At 43.5% G+C, this 23,252-nt stretch overlaps 1 protein-coding gene across 1 annotated transcript in view; it reads left to right on the top strand.

The window, feature by feature from the left end:
• MOK (MOK protein kinase) overlaps positions 1–23,252 on the top strand; it is a 50,739-nt gene that overhangs the window by 19,245 nt on the left and 8,242 nt on the right. The window contains exon 2 of the mRNA XM_061182908.1: positions 7,720–7,834. The gene's annotated coding sequence lies outside the window, so the exon portion shown is untranslated. The remainder of the gene's footprint in view (positions 1–7,719; positions 7,835–23,252) is intronic.

Raw genomic sequence — 23,252 nt, 5'->3', positions numbered from 1 at the left:
AGAGAGGCTCTGGGATTCAGTTTCAGCTGTGGTTGTCAAGCAAGTTACAGCTTCTGGGTTTTATCAGAAGGGATCTGACACTTCAGTCCTGAAGACTCCACCAGGGCTGAGCCCTGCCTTGCTCTAGCCAACTTCTCTTAGAGGGCGAGTGGGAAGGACTGTAAAACTGGCAGAATAGCTTTGAAATCCTGCCTTGCTGGGAACTAGATCAGTTAATTTTTTATTCAGGGAAGACGTGGTTAAGAGGGATTCTGCTAGCTTAGTTTAAAGGTCTTCAGTTTGGGGGTGTAGAGCAGGCCTGGGGTATTGACTGGTATTCTTGGGGGACATGTCTGCTTACACACAGCACACCCTCCTGTGTGCTCCTCAGTGCCCTAGAGACACACTGCCTTTTCAGGGAGAAGCACTGAGGAATTCTGTAGTCAAACGTGTTTCTCTTTATTTAGCCCTGCATTTCCTAGGTTTATTTGCTCATAGGACCCCCTTTTGTGGAATACCCATTAGTGTTTGGGGGGTTACTAGTGTTTTGAGGAACTCAATTCGGAAAATGCTAGTCTAGAGATTCAGCACCCTCAGGTGGTTTTCCCTGCTGATGATGTGCAGGGAGGCCCCTCCCGGTGTGATGGCCCACCCTCTTCTCACACAAAGCACAGGCGATCGCGAGGCTTGGCTTCCATCGCAGTGTTTGCTGAGGACTGTGGCTTGTAGTGTACAGACTTCCTTACTTATGAATGGAATGGTCTTAGTACTAAAATCATATTCCATTGCCCCAAGCATTCTTTGTTTCTGCTGTTGTTTTTATGTGTTTCTTTGTCTTGGTGTAATGTAGTTTGTCTCCAACTCTTGTTAGTTGCCAGGACTAAGTAATGTTAGTGCTGGGGCTGGCAGTCCTTCCCAGAGGGTTTTCACTTAGGACAAAGGAGCCATCTGGGAAATAGGATGGAGGCCTGTTGCAGGGAACCAGAAGAGGCTCTCTGGAGCTAACCATGGCAGAGGACATCCAGTCTCCCTGTTGGGGGGGGGGGTCTGTTGAAGAATATAAGTGGCCCCTAAACTTTGTTCTCATTCAAGAGGTTGTTTTCGTCTGCTTCAGTTGTGAAGACCAGTAAGTCTGACTACAGTTCACAATGTGGAAGCGTATTACAATTATAACAATCAATTAAGGGTGAGCTTGAGAACAGGAAAACTCTAGAGCAGGAAGGCCTGGCCCTCCTGGGAACTAGAACCGTGGTGAAAGCAGCTCCTTGTTGGGTCCCAGCAGTGGGCGTTTGTGGATGTGATTATTCCGACATTAATATGATCTGAGTCTGTTTTTCTTTGTGCCTTTCCTTGAATATACTCTTTATTGTATATCTTTTCTGTTCCTCATACTTTCTGCTTATTCCTGACTTTGGCTTGCTTTTTTTCCTCCAATTTTTAAATATTGGAGTATAACATACATCTAGAAAACTGCACGAATTACAAGTACAGGTTGGTGAATTTTCAGAAAGTGAACATGCTTGTGTAACCTGCTCCAAGATCAAGGAACAGAGCGTTACCCGTGTCCCGGAAGTCCCCAGGGTAACCGCTGCTCTGACTCAGGCACCACAGATTTGTTTGTTTTAACAGCTTTGTTGAGATACGATTTACATACTATAAAGTTCACCCAGTTAAAGTATACAATTCAGTGATTTTAGGTATTTTTACTGAGTGGTGCAACCATCATCATCATCTGTTAAGACACTTTCATCATCCCCAAAAGAAATTAGCATTGATTCCCCGTTTCCCCCAGACCCCACCCACCCTAGGCAACCACTAATCTACTTTCGTGTCCGTGGATTTGCCTATTCTGGACATTTCATGTAAATGGCCTTTTGTGCTTGGCTTCTTTTACTTAGCGTAACGTTTTCAGGGTTCATCCATGTTGCAGCACGTGTCTGTGGCTGAATAACAGTCCATTGTATGGATAGACCATATTTTGTTTATCCATTCATTAGCTGATGGACATTTGTGTTGTTTCCACCTTTGGCTATTATGAATAATGCTTCCATGAACATATGTGTACAGGTTATTGTTTGGACATATGTTTTCATTTTTCTTGAGTATATACCTAGGAGTGGAATTCTGAGTCATGTGGGACTCCGTTTAATATCTTGAACTGCTAAACTGTTTTCCACAGTGGCTGCACCATTTTGCATTTCCACCAGCAATGTATGAGAGTTTTCACTTATCCACATCCTCAGCAATACTTGTTGTTATCTATCTTTTTGAGTCTAGCCATTCTAGTGGGTGTGAAGTGGTGTCTTATGTTTTTGCTATTTTTAATTTTCTTGTCAATTATTTATATTTCATAAATTGCCACTTTCTTTACGATGATATTATATAAAAATAAATATACTTAGCTTTTAATCTCAAACGCCATTTTCCTTAAAGGAATCACAAAGAAAATCTCTCACCCCTTAAAAATTGTTTTTAATTACTTTAAAAAATTAATACACATGCAAAGTGTAACACAAAAAGAAGCACAGATGGGTATATAGTGAAAAGTGAGTCTCTCTTCCGTTCCTGCCCTCCCACCCATCTAGACCCTCCCCTGCAAGGTAACCACTGTGGCACTTTCTTGTGTTCCTTCTGTGTATAGGTTAGCATAAATGTGAGTGTTGTGTGTATTCGTTTTTTATTGCTGCTATAACAAATTGTCACAAACTCAGTGGCTTAAAACCACACAACGTAAACGAGTCTCCCTGGACTAAGGTCAGGTTGCTGGCAGGGTGACATCCCTCCTGGAGGCTCCGGGGGACAATCTGTCTCCTGGTCTTGTCCAGCTTCCAGAGGCCACCTGTGCTCCTTGACTTGTAGCCTCTCCTCCGTCTGCAAAGCCAGCAGCGTCACATCTTCCCGTCTGTCTCTGATTCTGTTTCCTCTGCCTCCTTCTGCACTGGTGAGCTCCCTGTGGCTGACGCATTGCGCCCACCCAGTAAATCCGAGATCACACCCTTGTTTTAAGGCCGGCTCCTCAGCAGTCATAGCCGTTAACTCCCTCCTGCTGTGCAGCCTGACATTCACAGGCTCCAGGGATTAGAACATGGACATTGTTGCGGGCCGTTATCCTGCCTGACACAGTGTGTAAACTTTTTTGAAAGCAATGTTAACACGGTTTACACACCGTTCTTTTGTTTGTCTTTTTCATTTTTTAAAAAATTATGTCTTTATTTATTTATTTAAATTTTTATTTATTTATTTATGGCTGCATTGGGTCTTCATTGCTGCGCGCGGGCTTTCTCTAGTTGCGGCGAGCGGAGGCTACTCTTCGTTGCCGTGCGCGGGCTTCTCATTGCGGTGGTTTCTCTTGTTGCAAAGCACAGGCTCTAGGCGCACGGGCTTCAGTAGTTGTGGCTCGTGGGCTCAGTAGTTGTGGCTCGCGGGCTCTAGAGCGCAGGCTCAGTAGCTGTGGCGCACGGGCTTAGTTGCTCCGTGGCATGTGGGATCTTCCCGGACCAGGGATTGAACCCGTGTCCCCCTGCATTAGCAGGCGGATTCTTAACCACTGCGCCACCAGGGAAGTCCCTGTCTTTTTCATTTAATACTATATCTTGAAAGGATATTCCCTGTCAGAAGCTAAAGAGCTGCCTTACCCCTCTTTATCTGCCATATAATAGTCCTTTGTATGGCTTTTTCATAATTTATTTAACCATTTTTCAGGTGTTTCTTGAGGTGCTAGACTTTTTAATTTTGCGTAGTCAAATAAATCAGCCTCTTCTGAGTGACTTCTTACCTTGTTATGCTTAGAAAATCTTTTTCCTTTAGTGAAAAAAATGAATGTTTTCCTTAGATTAAAAAAGATATCAGTTACATTCTATGTGACATTTCTGGGGCTGCTGCAATAATTTGTCACGAATTTGGTGGCTTAATACAACAGAAATTTCTTCTCTCCAGTTCTGGAGGCAGAAGTCTGAAATCAAGGTGTGGGCAGGGCCGCGCTCCCTCCGAGGCCGCCAGGGCAGGACCCCTCCTCCTCCTCCCGCCTCTGGTGGCTCCGGGCGTCCCTTGGCTTGTGGCCACGTCCCTCCAGTCTCTGCCCCTGTGTTCACACGGGCTCCTCTTCTACGTCTGTATGTGTGTCTCTCTCTTTTTTTGTTGTCGTAAGAATCACATAACGTGAGATCTACCCTCTTCATAAATTTTTAAGTGTATAGTATTGTTAACTTTGTGCATATTGTTGTACTACAAATCTCTAGAACATTTTTATCTTGCATGACTGAAACTCGGTACCCATTCAGTAACAACTCCCCATTTCCCCCTCCCACCAGCCCCTGGAACCACCATTCTACTTTCTCTGTGTGTCTCTTATAAGGACACTTGTCACTGGACTTAGGGCCCACCCAGATAGTCCAGGACGTTCTCATTTCAAGCTCCTTAACTTAATCACACCTGCAAATACCTTATTTCCAAATAAGGTCACATTCACAGGTTCTGGGGCTTAGGACGAGGACATGTCTTTTTGGGGACCACCATTCAACTCACTTCACACTCTCAGTGCTTTTATCTTCCTCCCTAGAAATCATCTTTGGAAAATAAATTTTTGTGAAAAGCTTTACGAATTATTTTCTTCAACCCTTCTCTTCGGGAGTTGTTGAGCATCTATCATATGTACAGCAGTTACAGGTTCTTCTTTCTTCCTGTGACAGTTACTACAGTCTGGTAGTGGTATACAGTATTTTGAATGCTAATAACGTGGTTAGATGCTGTCTTGGGGGAAAAGTAGTTTTTCCAATTTCTACAAATATGTGATTACAAATAGGATTTTCTTATTTTGCATGGCCTGAAGCTAGTATATATGAAAATGTACACTGAAATTGTTATTTTTTAGTAAGATTAAAAAGTGACATTAGGGACTTCCCTGGTGGCTCAGTGGTTAAGAATCCGCCTGCCAATGCAGGGGACATGGGTTCGAGCCCTGGTCCGGGAAGATCCCACATGCCGCGGAGCAACTAAGCCCGTGCGCCACAGCTACTGAGCCTGAGCTCTAGAGCCCGCGAGCCACAACTACTAAGCCTGCATGCCACACCTACTGAAGCCTGCGCACCTAGAGCCCGTCCTCCGCAACAAGAGAAGCCACCGCAATGAGAAGCCTGCGCACCGCAACGAAGAGTAGACCCCGCTCGCTGCAACTAGAGAAAGCCCGCACGCAGCAATGAAGACCCAACACAGCCAAAAAAGAAGAAAAAAAAAAAGCAGCATTAAAATCAATATTACCTATATATGAATTTTTATAAGTAAGAGTAATACCATACCAAGTACCCTGTATCAGCAAATCTGGTTAATGTACGTATTAAACTGTAACATTGGGAAAACAGTTTGCCTCAGGCCCTGAGCTTCCCTGCATGTTCTTGCTGCGTGTGCCAGATGGCAAGGCTTATTCATCTTGTTTACTGCTTATTGAAAAGTGCTGGCCCATTGGCCCTAGATTCCTCTCCTGTAAAGCAATCCACTGCGTGTGCAGGTGTCACCTGGGCCCATCCTGTCACCCCTGTGGGACTTCGGGGCAAGGGGAACCAATGCTAATATGCTGATGCTCATATGCCTTGCTGTACCATGAGAAATGAAGTCCTTTGTCTCTGACCCAAGAGGCTGTGTCTTCTGCCAGCATCCATGAAACAGTGGCAGGCTAAGATAGTAACTTACAAGTGGGATAAAATCTCAGACAAATATAAACATGTGAAATCTTGCAAATACAAATTCTGAAAATTCTGTTGTTCTATTTGTTTTATAAATTATGATATTTATTTATATATTAGTATGTTAGGATAATGCTTACTAGGTGCATAATGGTTAAACCCCCAATTCTCATGGCCTTTATACCAGAAAGGTATTTTTCTTGTTCGTGTAAATGTCCTACGTGGTATTCCTGGTTGAGGGTCTTTCCGGGTGGCTTTTCCACCATCTTTATGTCATGGCTCCCAAGGTCTCCTGGAGGTCATATCTATTCTGACTAGTCACAAGGCGGCATGGGCAGGGAGGATCCTGGAGGCGGTTTTGCCCTTTTGTTTTAACTTTTCACCATGGCAATTTTTAAGCATGCCAGAAGTAGAGGAATTAGTAGAGTGAATGCTCTTGTGTATCTGTGACCTAGTTTCAACAGTGATCAACATTTTGTCATTTTTACCCCCATCACTTTTTTTTCCTGGAGTCTGTATTTTTTATTGTTGTTTTTTAAATAAAATAGTACTTTCATTATGGAATATACCTGACTTAGATAGTGAAATACCTGCAACCTTATCCCTCAGAGCAGCCACAGACTGTGGTGCGTGTGTGTGTGTGTATGTGTATTGTCTTTAAGGACATTATTTTTAAGGATCTGTGTATCTGTGTCATTCTTTCAAATATATTCAATACATCCCATTGTATAGATAAACAGTATTTAATTTATACCGTTTTCTGTTTGGGGGCATTAGTTTTTCCCTATTAAGTAATGTTATGCTGACATTCTCACCTCACATATACTTGAGCAAGTATGCTTTGCAGGATAAGTTGTAGAATTGGAATTGCTGGGTCAAAGGATATACACATCTAAAATATTTAATAGGTATTGTCAAATTACCCTCCAAAATGACTATACCAGTTTATACTTCCAGCAGAAGTGAATGGGAATGTATAGGCTTTTAAAGCGAATCTAAACATAGTATCATTTCATCCGGAAACAGTTTAGTACTTCTTGCTAACAGATAAGGACTTTTAAAATCTTTAAACATATCATTTCTAAAAAACATTATTCTAAAAAAAGTTGTGCCTTTTTTCTGTTGGTTTGTTCAAATCAGAATTCACACAAGGTGTTAAAATTGTGCTCTGTCTAAAAGAGGTGTTGAAGGGGAGGCCCTCCTTTGGAGCGGGGACAGTTTTAAAAGCCTGCTCTGTGTTGATGTCGGTTCGGGACCCAAAGGTGATGGGCTCCTTTTGGTCCAAGTTTGTTTAATAGGTTTCTGATCTGTTTGCTTCTGGTCAGTTCCACACTCAAGGGTTCTTTTCTAAACATTCTTCTCGAGCCCGTCTTATTTCTTTGGGGCCTTTCCTGTTTTGCTTCTCTGTCTCAATCTGCAAGAGCCTCCTTCCTCTCTGAGGCAAGCGCCTGGGTTGGGTGGGGAGTGGCTGCCTTCCCGTGACCTTGGTGCAAGGCTGACTAGCTTGTTTGTCTGTCAAGTCTCACTGCTGCTTTCTGTCAAGATTTTTTTGGTTTTATCCTCCTGTTATTTGGGCTGCGGAAGCTTTTCCAACCCAAAGAGACTTTTGCTTTCTGGGCTTCTCTCATTGCTTCCATTTCTGCTTGGAAAGTAGCTGTTCTCTCCTGAGCTCACTTTTGTCCCGCGATCTCTTGCCCAGGCAGTCAGTAGTGTTCAACGCACTGTCATTCTGACTCTTCCCGCCACCTTCCCTGGGCCGACAGGCTCAGTGGATGCTTGGTCTGCGAGCATCTCGTAGGCGAGCTGAGCCTTTCCTCGCTGGTCAGGACTCAGGTCATGTGGTTCCCCGCTGCACGAGGGGGAGCAGAGACTGCGTGTTGCCAGCATACAGCCCAGTTTCTCTTGAAATGAGGGGAACACTGAACCTTAGAAAACATAGGCGAACTATCCTCAATATATTGCCGTTGGATTATTTTACAGATAAAGACGTCTGCTATCTGGAAGTGAGTACAAAACAGATGCATAAGTAAACATTTATTTTTATAATTGTTTTCATTTATAGACTACAAAGCAATTGGCAAAATAGGAGAGGGAACGTTTTCTGAAGTTATGAAGATGCAGAACCTGAGAGATGGAAACTATTATGCATGTAAACAGATGAAACAGCACTTTGAAAGGTAGGCAACGTGAGACCTATTTGAGACTAAATACAGACACAGGTTTTTGTTTTCATTTTTTTTGAATTTTATTTTATTTATTTTTTTATACAGCAGGTTCTTATTAGTTATCCATTTTATACACATTATTGTATACGTGTCAATCCCAATCTCCCAGTTCATCCCACCACCACCACCACCCCCTGCCACTTTCCCCCCTTGGTGTCCATACATTTGTTCTCTACATCTGCAGACACAGGTTTAAATCGATGAGAGCAACGTAATGGGAAAATTGTATTCATGTGATAACATGTCATATCAGAGTTCTTTGGGCAGTGAGGATTAGAGGCTAATTTTATATTATTGTACTGGAGTTTATTCATGTCCAAGTTTACTACAATATCAATGATTGATGGTCACAAAGAATTTAAGTGGTAGACGTATGCCTCACTTTAAACAGTCTATATGTTCCTAAGAGTTGTGTGTATGTTGGATTTTTATAATTGAAACCTTAGATTTAAGATATTGGAGGTCCGGGGACTTCCCTGGTAGCCCAGTGGTTAGGGCTCTGCGCTTCCAATGCAGGGGGCGCGGGTTCGATCCCTGGTCGGGGAACTAGGATCCCACGTGCCATGTGGTCAAATAAAAAAAAAAAGAAAAAAGTTAAAAAAAAGATATTAGAGGTCCTTGTGATTTAATTAGTTGTAAATCAGTTACTATTGAATATATTGAAAAATGAGTTTCAGATAGGATTAGAGAAATGTATTCCCTGGGAGTGATCAGTTGCAGTTTGCGGAGAGGGAACTCTGTGGTTCTAGATCAGTCCCTTTGAGACTGCTGTGGCTTCTCCCACGGAGCAGCCTCCTAAAGCGCTTGAGCTTACAGCTTCTTAACATGCGTCACACTAAGGAGTCAAAGACCAGATGTGTTTAGGAAACTGTCAGAATAATGAAGTAAACGATGGCTTCACTGCAACTGTTAAACTTTTCAATAAAAAGGTTTGAAACTCTGGTTTCAATTTTTTTTTTTTTAATATCAAAGGAATTGAAGCCTCTAAATATCTAAAGCAAGGTTTTTTAAAAACACAGTAATTCCCCTACATTGATGTAGAGCCTTCCAAAGTGTTTTGAGGTATAGACCTTGATTTCAAACTCTTAGTATGAAAGATAGTTTTTCAGATCAGGAAGGAGTACAGGCCAGTTAAGCGTGTCAGGGAGTATGGAGAACCGTAATGTCATCCTCGTGACATTCCCAGAGGGTAGGCGTAATCACGTGAGGAAAGGTGGTTAGTGATGTGAAGTTACTAGAGAGTTGTCACTCTTGGTCACTAGGTGGGCAGAGCCAGGCCAAAGCATATGGTGTTTACCTACCACTGCCAAGACTCTGAAGTCACTGGGGCTTCTGCTTTTCCTCTCTTCTACCATGGCTTCCTCTGTGTATTCTGAATTCTTTGTATTGCTTTCTCTTCCCCCCCCCACTCCATCTTTACCTTTAAACTACTCGTGGTAGAGAATTTGATACACAGTGTTCTGATTATCCCATATCCAAAGAGCAGACTGCCTGAATCAGCCACCTTGGAGAAATGCTCCACAAACCCAGCAGAGCCGAGAAGGGGCTTTGAGCAGCAGGTGTGATACACTTGTGCCGTCGGAGAGGCCCAGATCCCTGTCAGCTCCCGCTGTCGGGTTCAGGGGTAGATGTACTTGCAGACAGCAGACGTGCCAGGTGTTATTTTAGTGAAGAGATAAATACAAAAGTGGACCGGACAAACAGCCTGCAGACGTTAGGCGCTCCTGGGATTGTTGCTGTGTCAGAACGATGCACAGTCGAGTTCGCTCTGTTGAGCCAGCCGTCAAGGAGAGGTCATACTGGGTCACCGATGTGCCTTCAGGAAGGTAGAGAGATCTGTAACATTTTAGAAATATTCCCATGAAAGAAGATTAGAATGCTTTGAGGGCAATCCCCTGGGGAGGCGGAAACACTCAGTTTATCTGGAACAGTACCTTCGGGTAACCTCAGTCCCTGGGGAGAATGTGGAGTTACCTGAGGGCCGTGGTTTCCTAGCAGTGAAGCAGGTCCTGGATCCATCAGGCCCCCGATGCTGGAAGCGCCTCGTCCTCCCCGAGCCTCGGCTTCCTGTCGTGAGGCGCTGGAGGACTGACCAAGGCAGTGAGGAGACAGGAGCTGGCGACGTGGGGCACGTGATAGACACTCAGTAGATGGTGGCCTACGTTATAGGATGTGTGATTGTTTGTCATATTTCAGAAGCAATTCATTGTCTTAACTTTAAAAGTGGTTGATTAGAACACATATTTTTCTTTTAAAATCCCATAATAAGTAAAGATATTTTAAAATAAAATACCACTGAATCAGTGATACTTTACTTTTTTTTTCAAAGTTTGTGTGTGTGGAGGGGGGGCGTTATTGTCAGCCATTGTCACGTATTTCCTTTACTTAAAAGGAAATGCACTTTGAGCTGGTGGTGTTTTGTGGCCCTTTGATGTCCGGAACCAGTGACAGAGTCTCCAGCATAGTTCTGATAAGTGTCTGCTAACCTGTGTAATCTAAACCCACGGGGAGTTGGATTTTGGGCTATAGGCAATTATAATCCAGTGCTATCATTATTTATTTGATAAATGTTCCAGCTAAAATTGAGCCCGCTCTGGCCGTGGGGAGCACTTTCAAGTTGGCTCCTATGTTCCTTTGACATCCCCCATCATTTTCTTTTTTTTTTAACACTTCTTTACTTTTTGGTACTACAAGATTCTCTAAGCTCATCTTGTATTTTCCCTGCCCCTAGAATCTTCCATTTCTCAAAGGAGTTTTGGTCCCTTTTATTGGAGAAAGGTATTTAGAAAATAAGACCTTGGCACCAGGTATGCTCATTGCTCCTGGAATGTCAGCACGTCTGGGTCCTCTGAGCAGACAGAGCTAGTGTGTATGTATACTAACCCATGTGTGCACCTCTCTCTCTCCCTCTTCATTCAAATAACCATGAGTGCATACTGATGTAAATAAATGGCCGAATGAATAAACAAATTGGGATGAGGGGAAAATTCTTCCTTATAGAAGAATTCTAATTCATAAATACAGAGGAATGAGGGAAATGGAAAATCATCATTAGAATACATAGTAATAATTTCTGCAGGCAAGATAAACTGATGAATGCTAAAATTAGTAAGGTGAAACTTTAAAGAGAACAGAATTTCTGGGACTTCCCTGTTGGTTCGGTGGTTAAGACTCCGAGCTACCACTGCAGGGGCCACAGGTTCGATCCCTGGTCGGGGAGCTGAGATCCTGCATGCCCTGTGGTGTGGCCAAAAAGAGTTTAAATAAATAAATGGAACAGAATTTCTGCACAGCCTCAAGTGATCGCCTCCCAAATATTTATTAATTACTGTGGTGGTTTTAACTTATATCCACAAATTGTTTGATATTCCTTCCTCCAGGAGGTGAGGCTTATTTTCCTTCTGTTTGACTGTGGGCTGGACTTGCTGACTTGCTGATAAAGAATAGAAAATAGAAAGGGAAAGATAGTAACTTTACAATGAGAAACCTGGTAGATACCAGCTTAACTAAATGATTAAGATTAACATCATCCGTAATACGACATACTGATATCATGTACCTTCTGATAAAGTGGCATGGGAAGAGCATGTCACCTCCATGGTATTCTTTCCCAAAGATCCATAATCTCAGTTGAATTATGAGAATACATCAGAAGAGACCAAATTGAGGGGCATTCTACAAAATACACGCCCAGTACTCCTCAAAACTGTGAAGATAAGGAAAAACAAAGACAGACTGTGGAGCTGTCACAGAGTGGAGGTGACTGAGGGGACATGACATCTTAATTGCAGTGTGGTCTCCTGGATCCTGGACGAGAAAAAGACATTAGTGGAAGAACCGGGGAAATCCAAATAAAGTGTCTAGTGTAGTTAATAGATTTGTACCAATGTTAATTTTTAGTTTTGATAAATGTTATGTAAGATGTTAACATTAGGGGAAGCCAGGTGAAGGGGACTTCCTTTACTATCGTTACAACTCTTCTGTTAGTCTAAAATAATTTCAGAATTAAAAGTAAAAAACAAATCAGGGGCTTCCCTGGTGGCGCAGTGGTTGAGAATCTGCCTGCCAATGCAAGGGACACAGGTTCGAGCCCTGGTTTGGGAAGATCCCACATGCCGTGGAGCAACTAAGCCCGTGCGCCACAACTACTGAGCCTGCGCTCTTGAGCCTGTGAGCCACAACTACTGAGCCCGTGCGCCTGGAGCCTGTGCTCTGCAACAAGAGAAGCCACCACAATGACAAGCCCGCGCACCGCAACGAAGAGTAGCTCCCGCTCGCCGCAACTAGAGAAAGCCCGCGCACAGCAACGAAGACCCAAGGCAGCCAAAAATAAATAAATAAATAAATAAATAAACTTATATAAAAAAAATCAAAACAAACAGAAAATGACCATAGAGGATCTGGAATGAGTCATATTGCACATAGCTTCTAATATGAAAAGGGTATTGCTATTATTTCTGATTTACAGGAAGAAATGACTTTATAGTTTCTAGAAGAATGTTCTAGAAGAAAGACAACTGCTTTTGGTGTCATTTCTAGGAATATTATTGCTAATAATTTATTGGATGGTCCAGTGTCACTGATCCTTGATCCACAAGTTTTATGCTGTTCTTTGGTTTTATTTTTGTTTTTCAACTGTGAAAATAATATCTCTAGCTTTTAGAGTTCCGGAGTATCTATCATAATTATAAAACAGTTTAATCTTATTCACTTGAAGAATAAGTTTAGGTTCCTTTAAAAATCCATTTCTGCTCTGCTTATCATTGCCTAACTGAACCCTCACAGTCACCTCGCCCAGTTGTGTGGGTGATGTGAGAAACGAGAGTCAGTAACAGAGGAAAAGCACGCTGAGTCACACAGGCAGGAGGAGCTTGGTTTTGGAGCCTCTGACCCCACCTCCTCCCAGAAATTGATGGCTTTTGCAGTAATCTTTGCTCATATGAAGTCCGGGTAAGGTATAATAAACCAGTTCATTAGTACTGTGTCAGGAGGGGTGCTTTCAGCTCCTGAGGATCGTTTTCCTCAGTGGCTCAAAGTCTCAGTTTGGAGATAATGAAGTTAGTTACTTGTGTAAGGCCCGCAACATGACCAAGTTGTTTTTTATGTTTGTTTTTTTTTAAAATAAATTTCTTTTTTTCTTTATTTTTTGGCTGTGTTGGGTCTTCATTGCTATGTGCAGGCTTTCTCTAGTTGCGGTGAGCGGGGGCTACTCTTCGTTGCGGTGCGCGGGCTTCTCATTGCGGTGGCTTCTCTTGTTGCGGAGCACGGGCTCTAGGCGCATGGGCTTCAGTAGTTGTGGCATGTGGGCTCAGTAGCTGTGGCTTGCGGGCTCTAGAGCGCAGGCTCAGTAGTTGTGGCGCACGGGCTTAGTTGCTCCGTGGCAGGTGGGATCTTCCTGGACCAGGGACCGAACCTGTGTCCCCTGCATTGGCAGGCGGATTCTTAACCACTGCGCCACCAGGGAAGCCCCTGTGATTTTTATTTAATCTATACCTCCACCCAGTCTCCTTCCCCACTTGGTTATTATACAATTCTTTGTTTTTTAATATTTATTTATGTATTTGGCTGCACCGGGTCTTCGTTGCGGCACACGGGATCTTCATTGCAACATGCAGACTCTTAGTTGTGGCATGCGGGATCTAGTTCCCTGACCAGGATCGAACCCAGGCCACTTGCATTGGGAGCGCGGGGTCTTACCCACTGTACCACCAGGGAAGTCCCTAGAAATTCGTATTAAATGGAATCTCACAGTCTGTGCTCTTGTGTCCAGCTCCTTTAGCACAGCATAAAGTCCTTGAGATTCATCCATACTGTCGTAGCAGCAGTTCATACCTTTTCGCTGCTGAGTAGTATTCATTCCAATCTATGACTACAAAACAACTTGTTTATCTGGTCTCCTGTTGAGGAACTTTTGGGTTGTTTCTGGTTTTGGACTGCTCTGAATAAAACTGCTATAAAACTTTATACAAGACTTCTTGTGGTTATATGTTTCCATTTTTTTAAAATTAATTAATAATTTTATTTATTTTTGGCTGCATTGGGTCTTTGTTGCTGCGCACGGGCTTTCTCTAGTTGTGGCGAGCGGGGGCTGCTCTTCATTGTGGTGCACGGGCTTCTCATTGTGGTGGCTTCTCTCGTTGTGGAACGTGGGCTCTAGGCACGTGGCTTCAGTAGTTGTGGCGCACAGGCTCTAGAGCACAGGCTCAGTAGTTGTGGCACACGGACTTAGTTGCTCCACGGCACGTGGGATCTTCCCGGACCAGGGCTCGAACCCGTGTCCCTTACATTGGCAGGTGGATTCCTAACCACTGCACCACCAGGGAAGCCCGAGTGTTTCTTTCTTAAATGTTTAAAATAATTCACCGGGCCTAGAAGTTTTCTTTGTGGGGAGCTTTCACTCCCATCCCCCTACAGTGTTTGTTACAGTAAGCTGGAAACAAAATGAAGTAGTGGAATGGGTGATAACACGGTACATCGCACCATGGAACAGTCAACAATCAAATAGAACAACACCAAATAATTTGGATTTTTGTAAGATTTTTTAAAGCTTTATTGAGATATAATTTGCATATTATAAAATCCACCCATTGTGAATTTTAGGAAATTTGTGCAGTTGTGCAACTATTACCATAATACCATTTTCGAACACTTCTATCACCTGTGCAGAGACTTTCAGTAACAAATTCAGCTTCTTTGATCAACATAGGGCTATTTTGATTTTCAATTTTATTTCATGTCAGATTTGGTAATTATGTTTTTCAAGGAATTTGTCCATTTAACCTAAATTGTCCTATTTCTTGGCATACAGTTCATAATACTCCCTTCTCTTTTCAATATCTATCTGTTGCGATATCCCCTCTTTCATTCCTGATATCAGTTGGTTGTATTGTGTTTTTTGTCTTTTTTTTCTCCATTGGTCTTGCTGGGAGTTTATCAGTTTTACTAATCTTTTCAAAGAACCAACTTTGGGCTTTGTCAATTTTCTCTATTGTTTATCTGTTTTGTATTTCATTGATTTCTGCTCTTTATTATTGCTTTTCTTTTTTTTAAATTAACTTATTTATTTTTGGCTGTGTTGGGTCTTTGTTGCTGTGCGCGGGCTTTCTCTAGTTGCGGCGAGCGGGGGCTGCTCTTCATTGCGGTGCCCGGTCTTCTCGTTGTGGTGGCTTCTCTTGTTGCGGAGCACAGGCTCTAGGCGTGTGGGCTTCAGTAGTTGTGGCACACAGGCTTTAGTAGTTTTGGCACGCAGGCTCAGTAGTTGTGGCTCACGAGCTCTAGAGCGCAGGCTCAGTAGTTGTGGCACATGGGCTTAGTTGCTCCGCGGCATGTGGGATCTTCCTGGACCAGGGCTCCAACCCGTGTCCCCTGCGTTGGCAGGCAAATTCCCAACCACTGCGCTGCCAGGGAAGCCCTATTATTGCTTTTCTTCAACTTACTTTGGATTTAATTTGCTCTTCTTATTCTACCTTCTTAAGGCAAAAACTTAGACCATTGATTTTAACCATTTCTTCCTTTCTAACATAAGCGTTTAAAGCCATAAGTATTCTTCTAAGCGTTGTTTTACCTGCCTCCTATACATTTTGCAAAGTGCTTTCTTTATTACTTGCTTGGAAATGTTTTCTAATTTCCCTTGTGATTTCTTCTTTACCCATGGGTTATTTACAAGTGTGTTATGTAGTTTGCACATATTTAGGAATTTTCTAGATTGCTTACTGTTCGTGATTTCTAATTTAGTTCCATTGTGGTCAGAGAACCTGTTCCATAAGTCTTCAGCATTTTGAAATTTATTGAGCTTTATCTTTTGGTCCAGCATCTTGTTCCTCTGAGTGAGTGTTCCATATATACTTGAAAAACATATTTTATCTGTAGGTGTTGAATATACTGTTATATAAATGTCAGTTAGGTCAAGGTGGTTAATAATGCTGTTAGGATCTTCTGTATCTTTACTGATTTTTTGAATGATTATTCTATCAGTTATGGTAGAGGGGTGTTGAAATCTCCAACTCTCTTACTTTAGTTTTGTCAGTTTTTACATCATGTATATTGAACCTCTGTTATTTAGAAATACACATTTATAATTGTCATGTCTTCCTGATGTACTGTCCTTTATATCATCATGAAATCATACCTGGTAACAATCCTTATTGTGAAATCTATTTTATCTAATAGGAATAAAACCACTTCTTTTCCCCCTTTACCTTGAGGACTTTTTCCTACAGATTCGATTGGTTAGAAAAACTTACTTTCCAAGAATTCCCCAGTGGTCCAGTGGTTAGGACTCGGTGCTTTCATTGCTGTGGGCCTGGGTTCGATCCCTGGTCAGGGAACTAAGTCTCTGGTGGATGGAGTCATTCGACTGGGTATGACCCCATGGGCCCAGCCGTGGGGAAGGGGGTCTCTTGTAAGAGTCAGTCTGGAGGGTGGTGACAGCCAGCCTCAGGCCGTCAGCCTCTATTACTTGTATTGTAATTTGGGATGTGAACGTGGTGGCAGGCAGAGCAGTCTTCATAAAGCCCACAGTAAGACACACCTGCCAAGAGAACACCTCTCCCCAGGTGAATGACATTGAAAACATGTACAGCCTTCATTAAAGATAAGAAAGAAGACTGGGTCTGCCACCACCTAGAGAAATGGAAATAAAAACACAAATAAACAAGTGGGACCTAATGAAACTTAAAAGCTTTTGCACAGCAAAGGAAACCATAAACAAGACGAAAAGACAACCCTCAGAATGGGAGAAAATATTTGCAAACAAAGCAACTGACAAAGGATTAATCTCCAAAGTATACAAGCAGCTCATGCAGCTCAATATCGAATAAACAAACAAACCAGTACAAAAATGGGCATAAGACCTAAATAGACATTTCTCCGAAGAATATATACAGATTGCCAACAAACACATGAAAGGATGCTCAACATCACTAATCATTAGAGAATCGCAAATCAAAACTACAGTGAGGTATCACCTCACACCAGTCAGAATGACCATCATCAGAAAATCTACAAACAATAAATGCTGGAGAGGGTGTGGTGAAAAGGGAACCCTCTTGCACTGTTGGTGGGAATGTAAATTGATACAGCCACTATGGAGAACAGTATGGAGGTTCCTCAAAAAACTAAAAATAGAACTACCATATGACCCAGCAATCCCACTGCTGGGCATATACCCTGAGAAAACCATAATTCAGAAAGAGTCATGTACCACAATGTTCATTGCAGCTCTATTTACAATAGCCAGGACATGGAAGCAACCTAAGTGTCCATCGACAGATGAATGGATAAAGAAGATATGGCACATATATACAATGGAATATTACTCAGCCATAAAAAGCAATGAAATTGAGTTATTTGTAGTGAGGTGGATGGACCTAGAGTCTGTTATACAGAGTGAAGTAAGTCAGAAAGAGAAAAACAAATACCGTATGCTAACACATATATATGGAATCTAAAAAAAAAAAAAAAAAAAAGGTTCTGAAGAACCTAGTGGCAGGACAGGAATAAAGACGCAGACCTACCAGAGAATGGACTTGAGGACACGGGGAGGGGGAAGGGTAAGCTGGGACGAAGTGAGAGAGCAGAATGGACATATATACACTACCAAATGTAAAATAGTTAGCTAGTGGGAAGCAGCCGCATAGCACAGGGAGATCAGCTCGGTGCTTTGTGACCGCCTAGAGGGGTGGGATAGGGAGGGTGGGAGGGAGACACAAGAGGGAGGAGATATGGGGATGTATGTATATGTATAGCTGATTCACTTTGTTATAAAGCAGAAACTAACACAACATTGTAAAGTAATTATACTCCAATAAAGATGTTAAAAAAATAATTTAAAAAAATATTGAATTAAAATATTTATCTCAAAAAAAAAAAAAGAGTGGGTCTGAATGTGAAATGTTTATTTTCAGATGGTATTTACATTGCTCAGTTAGTTCCTATAAACTGATTAATAGGAAATTTTAGTATCTGTTTCTATATTTATTAATTGTAAGAGAAACTACCAAGGTATTCTTTCAGGAACTTAGATGGGAAAAGTTTGACTATATGTCCAAAGCTATAAGAACCTTGATTTTTATAAGATAATGTAGAAACGAGATATGCTTAAGATCAGCTGCTAATGGGAGAAATAAAATCTGATTAACTTGCTTGAAATATTTGTGAGTTTTTCAGTTGTGATTGTAGACAATAAATAATGATTTGATAACCCTGATTTTAAAGTTGACCTGAATTATAAATTAGTTATTTATTTTTACCTACACAATAGTATTGAGCGAGTGAACAATCTACGAGAGATACAAGCACTGAGGCACCTGAATCCTCACCCAAACATTCTTACGTTGCACGAAGTGGTTTTGTAAGTATATTCGGGGCTCTAAACATTATCTAAATTTGATGATAATTATTAAATCTCTTTTTAAGAAAGAAAACCATGGTAGACATTTTAAATATTTGCTTTGTAGCTCAGAGAATAAAAATTTTTGTTTTATCTTAAGTCACTTACTTATTTGGACCAGTGTCTGTATCTGAGTCCTAATGTGGAAAGGCCTTCATTTCAGTGACTCCACCTCATAAAAGCAAACAACATTCAAACGGTTCCTCTCCTGTAGCAGTTGGGCTTCTGTGTAGACGGTGGTGACCCTGGGCATCCGAGTGTGAGTTGTGACCTACTGGGAAAGCCCCTGGTTGTCCTCTTTCAGGGACTGCACTTTATTGCTGCCACTTGCCATCTCTGTGTGGTCTCATGCAGCCTTTCTTACTACAATTGACATAATTTCAGGGGATTTTTAATTTCTGTTCAAATTATAGAGTAGCTTCCGTAAGGTTTACCTGTTGATGATGAAGGCAGAGCACAGCTTGTCTGGAGGGGCTTGTCTGCCAGGGGCTGGGGCTGGGGTCCTGGCCTGGAGCTCTGAGACTGCGCCCCTCAGCAGGAAGCCTGGCCTGTACAACCAGCCGAGAAACCGCAGCCTCTGACTGTTAAAGTGCAGGAGATTTTAATCAGGAGGCTGAACAGTTCTAAACTCAAAATGCAATGTCTTGTCATGGCTGTGTGGCGTCCTGGCCCGCGTGCTCTGAGCCATTAGTTGGGGCCAGGTCCAGAGACCGCAGTCTGCGTGTGACGGTCACAGCCCTGCCTGTGCTGAGGGTGCTTTATGTGCACTTTGCAAAGCACTTCTGCGCACGGTTGCACGTGGGCCTCCTGACAGTCCTGAGTGACAGCGGGGACCCCTTCCAGCCCCACCAGAGGCGCCTGGAGCAGGGTCCGGGGGTGACACTGCAGGGGCGTGATGTGACACATCTTCCTCCTTTTTGTCTCGGCTGGATTTTGGGGTTTGCTCCCTGCACTGTGCTGTATCCCAATCACATGGAAGTCATTTAGGTAAATTAAAACTAAATTTGCAGCCACAGAGCATGAATCAAATCCTACTTTCTTTGTTTTGCTTCCGCAACTCCTCAAACCTCATTTCTTCTTTCTGCTGATAGTTACTTTGCTATTTTCAAGACTCTTCTCTTTGAAAATTGTGGGGAGGGGGGCTTTTAGAATTTTTGCCTGAAGTAGAGTTTTACTATTATTTAAAATTATTTTTGCCTGAAACGTTGATTAAAAATCAAAACTTCTGCTGTTTCAATCATTACACTTTGGTCTTTGTCTGATGTAGGAGTGCTTTGTGTTTATCAGAAGTGTTTACAAATGAATTAAATATTTGATTATTTTTTCTGATGAGGACAAGAAAAAAAAACATTTTAAAAACCTGCTTTCTTCTTCAGTGACAGAAAATCTGGTTCTCTTGCACTAATATGTGAACTTATGGACATGAATATTTATGAACTAATACGAGGTACGTAGAATAATTTCAAAGCTAATCTAAGATCTTTTAAAGCTTGTAGTTCCCATATATTTGTTTTAGTTCTCAAAATCATTCGTGCAGTAGTTTCATCTAAATATACGGTACTGGGCTGTAAACGTGCAGTACTCGTGGGAGGTGTTTTTCTGGCAGTCTTGTCTGCTCAGAACTCAGCTGCGAACGAGCAGAGCCGCGAGGCGTTCAGGCCGGCTGGGTGACGCGGTGAGGAGGGCGCGGAGGGCGGCGGCAGCTCAGCCCTTCCTCAAGCCTGTCCCCTTCTAGCACCTTTCCCGGCTCTGCTGCTGCTGGACGTTCTCCTCTCTGCTTCAGAATGAGGCAGGGCTCCCTGCTCAGATAAGCCCTCTGAGAGGGAACCTCCTTCTGTTTGCATTCTTATGAAGTCCCCTGTATTGCAGAGTGCTCATTCATTTCCTTTCTTTTTTTAATAAATTTATTTTATTTATTTATTTTTGGCTGCGTTGGGTCTTCGTTGCTGCGCGCGGGCTTTCTCTAGTTGCGGCGAGTGGGGGCTACTCTTCGTTGCGGTGCGCGGGCTTCTCATTGCGGTGGCTTCTCGCGGAGCACGAGCTCGAGGCGTGCGGGCTTCAGTAGTTGCAACGCGCAGGCTCAGTAGTTGTGGCGCACGGGCTTAGTTGCTCCGCGGCATGTGGGATCTTCCTGGACCAGTGCTCTAACCCGTGTCCCCTGCCTTGGCAGGCGGATTCTTAACCGCTGCACCACCAGGGAAGCCCATCCTGTTACTTTTAATGCTGGTGCTTCTGGGAAGCGCCATTCCAGTTTGGCTGTGTTGACGCAGCTTGGATGTCCCAGGTCAACCCACTGGGTAGAGCATGCCCAGTGCCGTGTGCATTTCATGATGGTAGGTCCTGGTTAGGCTCTTTGAGCCTTAGTCCTTGTCTAGAAAATGGGGATAATCATAGTGTCTGACTCTTAGGGTTGTTGTGAGGAGTAATAATACGTGTGAGGTGTTTGGAGCAGTGCTGGCTTGCGTGGCCTTCAGTCGAGGTCAACTGCTGTCATCACCATCGTCATCATCATTACTTTACAGTTTACAGTGTGCTTGCTGTGTGTCCCTGCATTTGCTCTTCCTGGTTCTGTGAGCTCAACTCCATTACAGAGGTGAGGCAGTTGAACTTCCAAGAAGTTAGAGCCCTTGCCTGAGACGAGCCAGCTTCAAAGAGCAGAGCTGGGAGGACCCCTCCTTGAATTGTGTCTTGTTGCGAGAGGGGTGCTGGTGATGGCTCCAGCTCCATGCTGAGTGTGACACCCCACCTGCTCCCCTGTAACTCCTCTCAGAACAGGGTGCCATCAGGCAAGGCTCTCCTTTGGAAAACACCGATGGCAAACACGTGCTCACACGGTGCCGCAGGGCATAGCCTCCGGGCCCAAGTGTAGACTGTGGGCATTTGGCTGTGCCATGGTGGACCCAGAATGCACCCCCAAGCCTGACCAGGAAAGCCAGGCGGAGGCCTGGGTACAGGGTCTCTAGTGGGAAGGCAGTGTGCTGGATATACTATCACAATGCTGGCTACACTGGAGGCCCTTTTCCTTCCGTTAGTACTGACAGCCAATGCCATAGTTAATCATTGTGTTCACTTCAGATTTTTTACATTGCTGGTATTGTATATGACGTTTTTAAGTACCGTCTTAATGAGAATATTGGGTAAAAATTAACTTGGGAAAATTAATTTGGTCGGGAGAGCCAAAAGAGAGAAATACTGTTTGCAGTCTGCTGGCATTCAGTAAAGGGTCATACAAGGAACTTCAGAGTGGTTTATTAATTGTACTTTGTGTATTTGTTTCAAGATGTTTGTGAACAAGAATCTGGTGGGAACCAGATGCAGTCTTGGGGCTGGCGAGTTAGGATCTTGTTTTGGGAAAATAGTGTGAAAGTCAGTAGTCAGTCCCCTCCTTGTCAAGGGTGTGGACTCCTGTTGTTCTGACCAGTGGCCCACGTGGTTCATGAGGGCACCTCTGTCCACTAGGAGCCCCCGTGTGCAGGCAGGACTCTCACGGAGGACAGGGGAGGGAGTCATGGCCTTGCCCCACGGCTGTGAATGGGTGGAGCAGGGGAGGCCCAGGAGGAAAGGAAGGGCAGGCATCCAAAGAGCCCTCCGCCACTGGGGACTGAAGGCAGCTGGAAATGCAGATTCCTGGCCCACCTGCCTGGATTTGTGATTCACTGGGTCTAGGTTTGGGCCTTGGAATCTACTTTTTAAAAGATCCCTGGGTGCTTATGAAGATTGGATGGATTAGACTTTTCCTAAAAGAGTCCACCTTTTCTGAGTTCAAGTTCAGATGACTGTAATGGCAGTTTTATGCTATAAGATGTGGATGTGTGGACATGGCTGGGAAGGGTGTGTCTAGGAACAGAGCAGCATGAGTGCAACATGCAGCAGGAGAGCTTTGGGGGCGCGTGCAGAAACGTCCCCAAGTGAATGTGGCTGGAGCCTTCGATAAACAAGCGGGATATGATGGGGCGCAGTTCCCAAGGTGAGGGACCAGGCCTGGCGGCCCATTCTGAGAACTTGCTGGAAAGGCAGCTTTTGGGGCCCCGCCGCAGACCTACTGAACCAGGAATGCCGGGGGTGAGGATGGGGCGCATTCTGTATCTTCACAAGCCCCCAGGGGACTCGGGTGCTCCTGGGTTCTGAGAGCCCTGTGCTGGGAGGGAGTCTGCCGAGGGGGATCTGGAGAGCCGGGCTAGTCAGTGGGCAGCGAGACCCCCTGCCCGATGAGGGCCGAACCTCACGAAGCTTCGTCCAGCCTCGCGTGTGACAGAGAATAGAAATTTTACTTTCTTTTCACCTTTATATAGATAATAATTTGATAAAATTCCTCAAGCGGGGGGAAGCTGACAAAGTCTTAGTTTTAATTCTTTCAATTTAAATTCTGGAAAACTGATGATAAATTATGTGAAACAGAATAAAAAGATTATAGTATGCCATGGAAAAAATTCATTGCACTTAGACATTTTGTAATTTAAATTACTTTCTATTATTAACATAAACAGTCTTGTTATGCGAGAAAAAGAATACATTACTTTTTCGACAGAAATTGCAAACTTAGGATGAAAAATGTCTAGTGGGATATGTGCTCACGGAGGGGAAAGTGGTTTTTTGAGTTGTTAGGTGAGAGTGGATATTTTGCAGATTTAAAACCTAATGACTTAAAAACACATACCTCTGATATTAAAATCAAGTAAAATGTGACACCTTCAAGAACAAGGGCAGCTCTGATGCTGGAGTGTAGTACTAAGAGTTTCGGAGCATCCTGAAAGCTGCAGGAGGGGAGAAGGTGTAGATTACAGGCTGCTGCAGGGCGCTGTCAGCCGGCGCCCGGTGACTGCTTCCTTCTGTGCGAGAGGAACCTGTGGCTGTGCAAGTCAGAGCAGCCATTGGTCTTCTTGGGTTAAGAAAACGTGATCCATCCCCTTAAAGACGGAGATCTCCACGTAGCCAGGAAGCCGAGGAAAACCCTGGATTTGAGCTCATAATCCGCGTGAA

This window comes from Eubalaena glacialis, chromosome 2, assembly GCF_028564815.1.
Source record: "Eubalaena glacialis isolate mEubGla1 chromosome 2, mEubGla1.1.hap2.+ XY, whole genome shotgun sequence".
Lineage (NCBI taxonomy): Eukaryota > Metazoa > Chordata > Mammalia > Artiodactyla > Balaenidae > Eubalaena > Eubalaena glacialis.
This window is presented reverse-complemented; position numbering and strand designations above follow the sequence as displayed.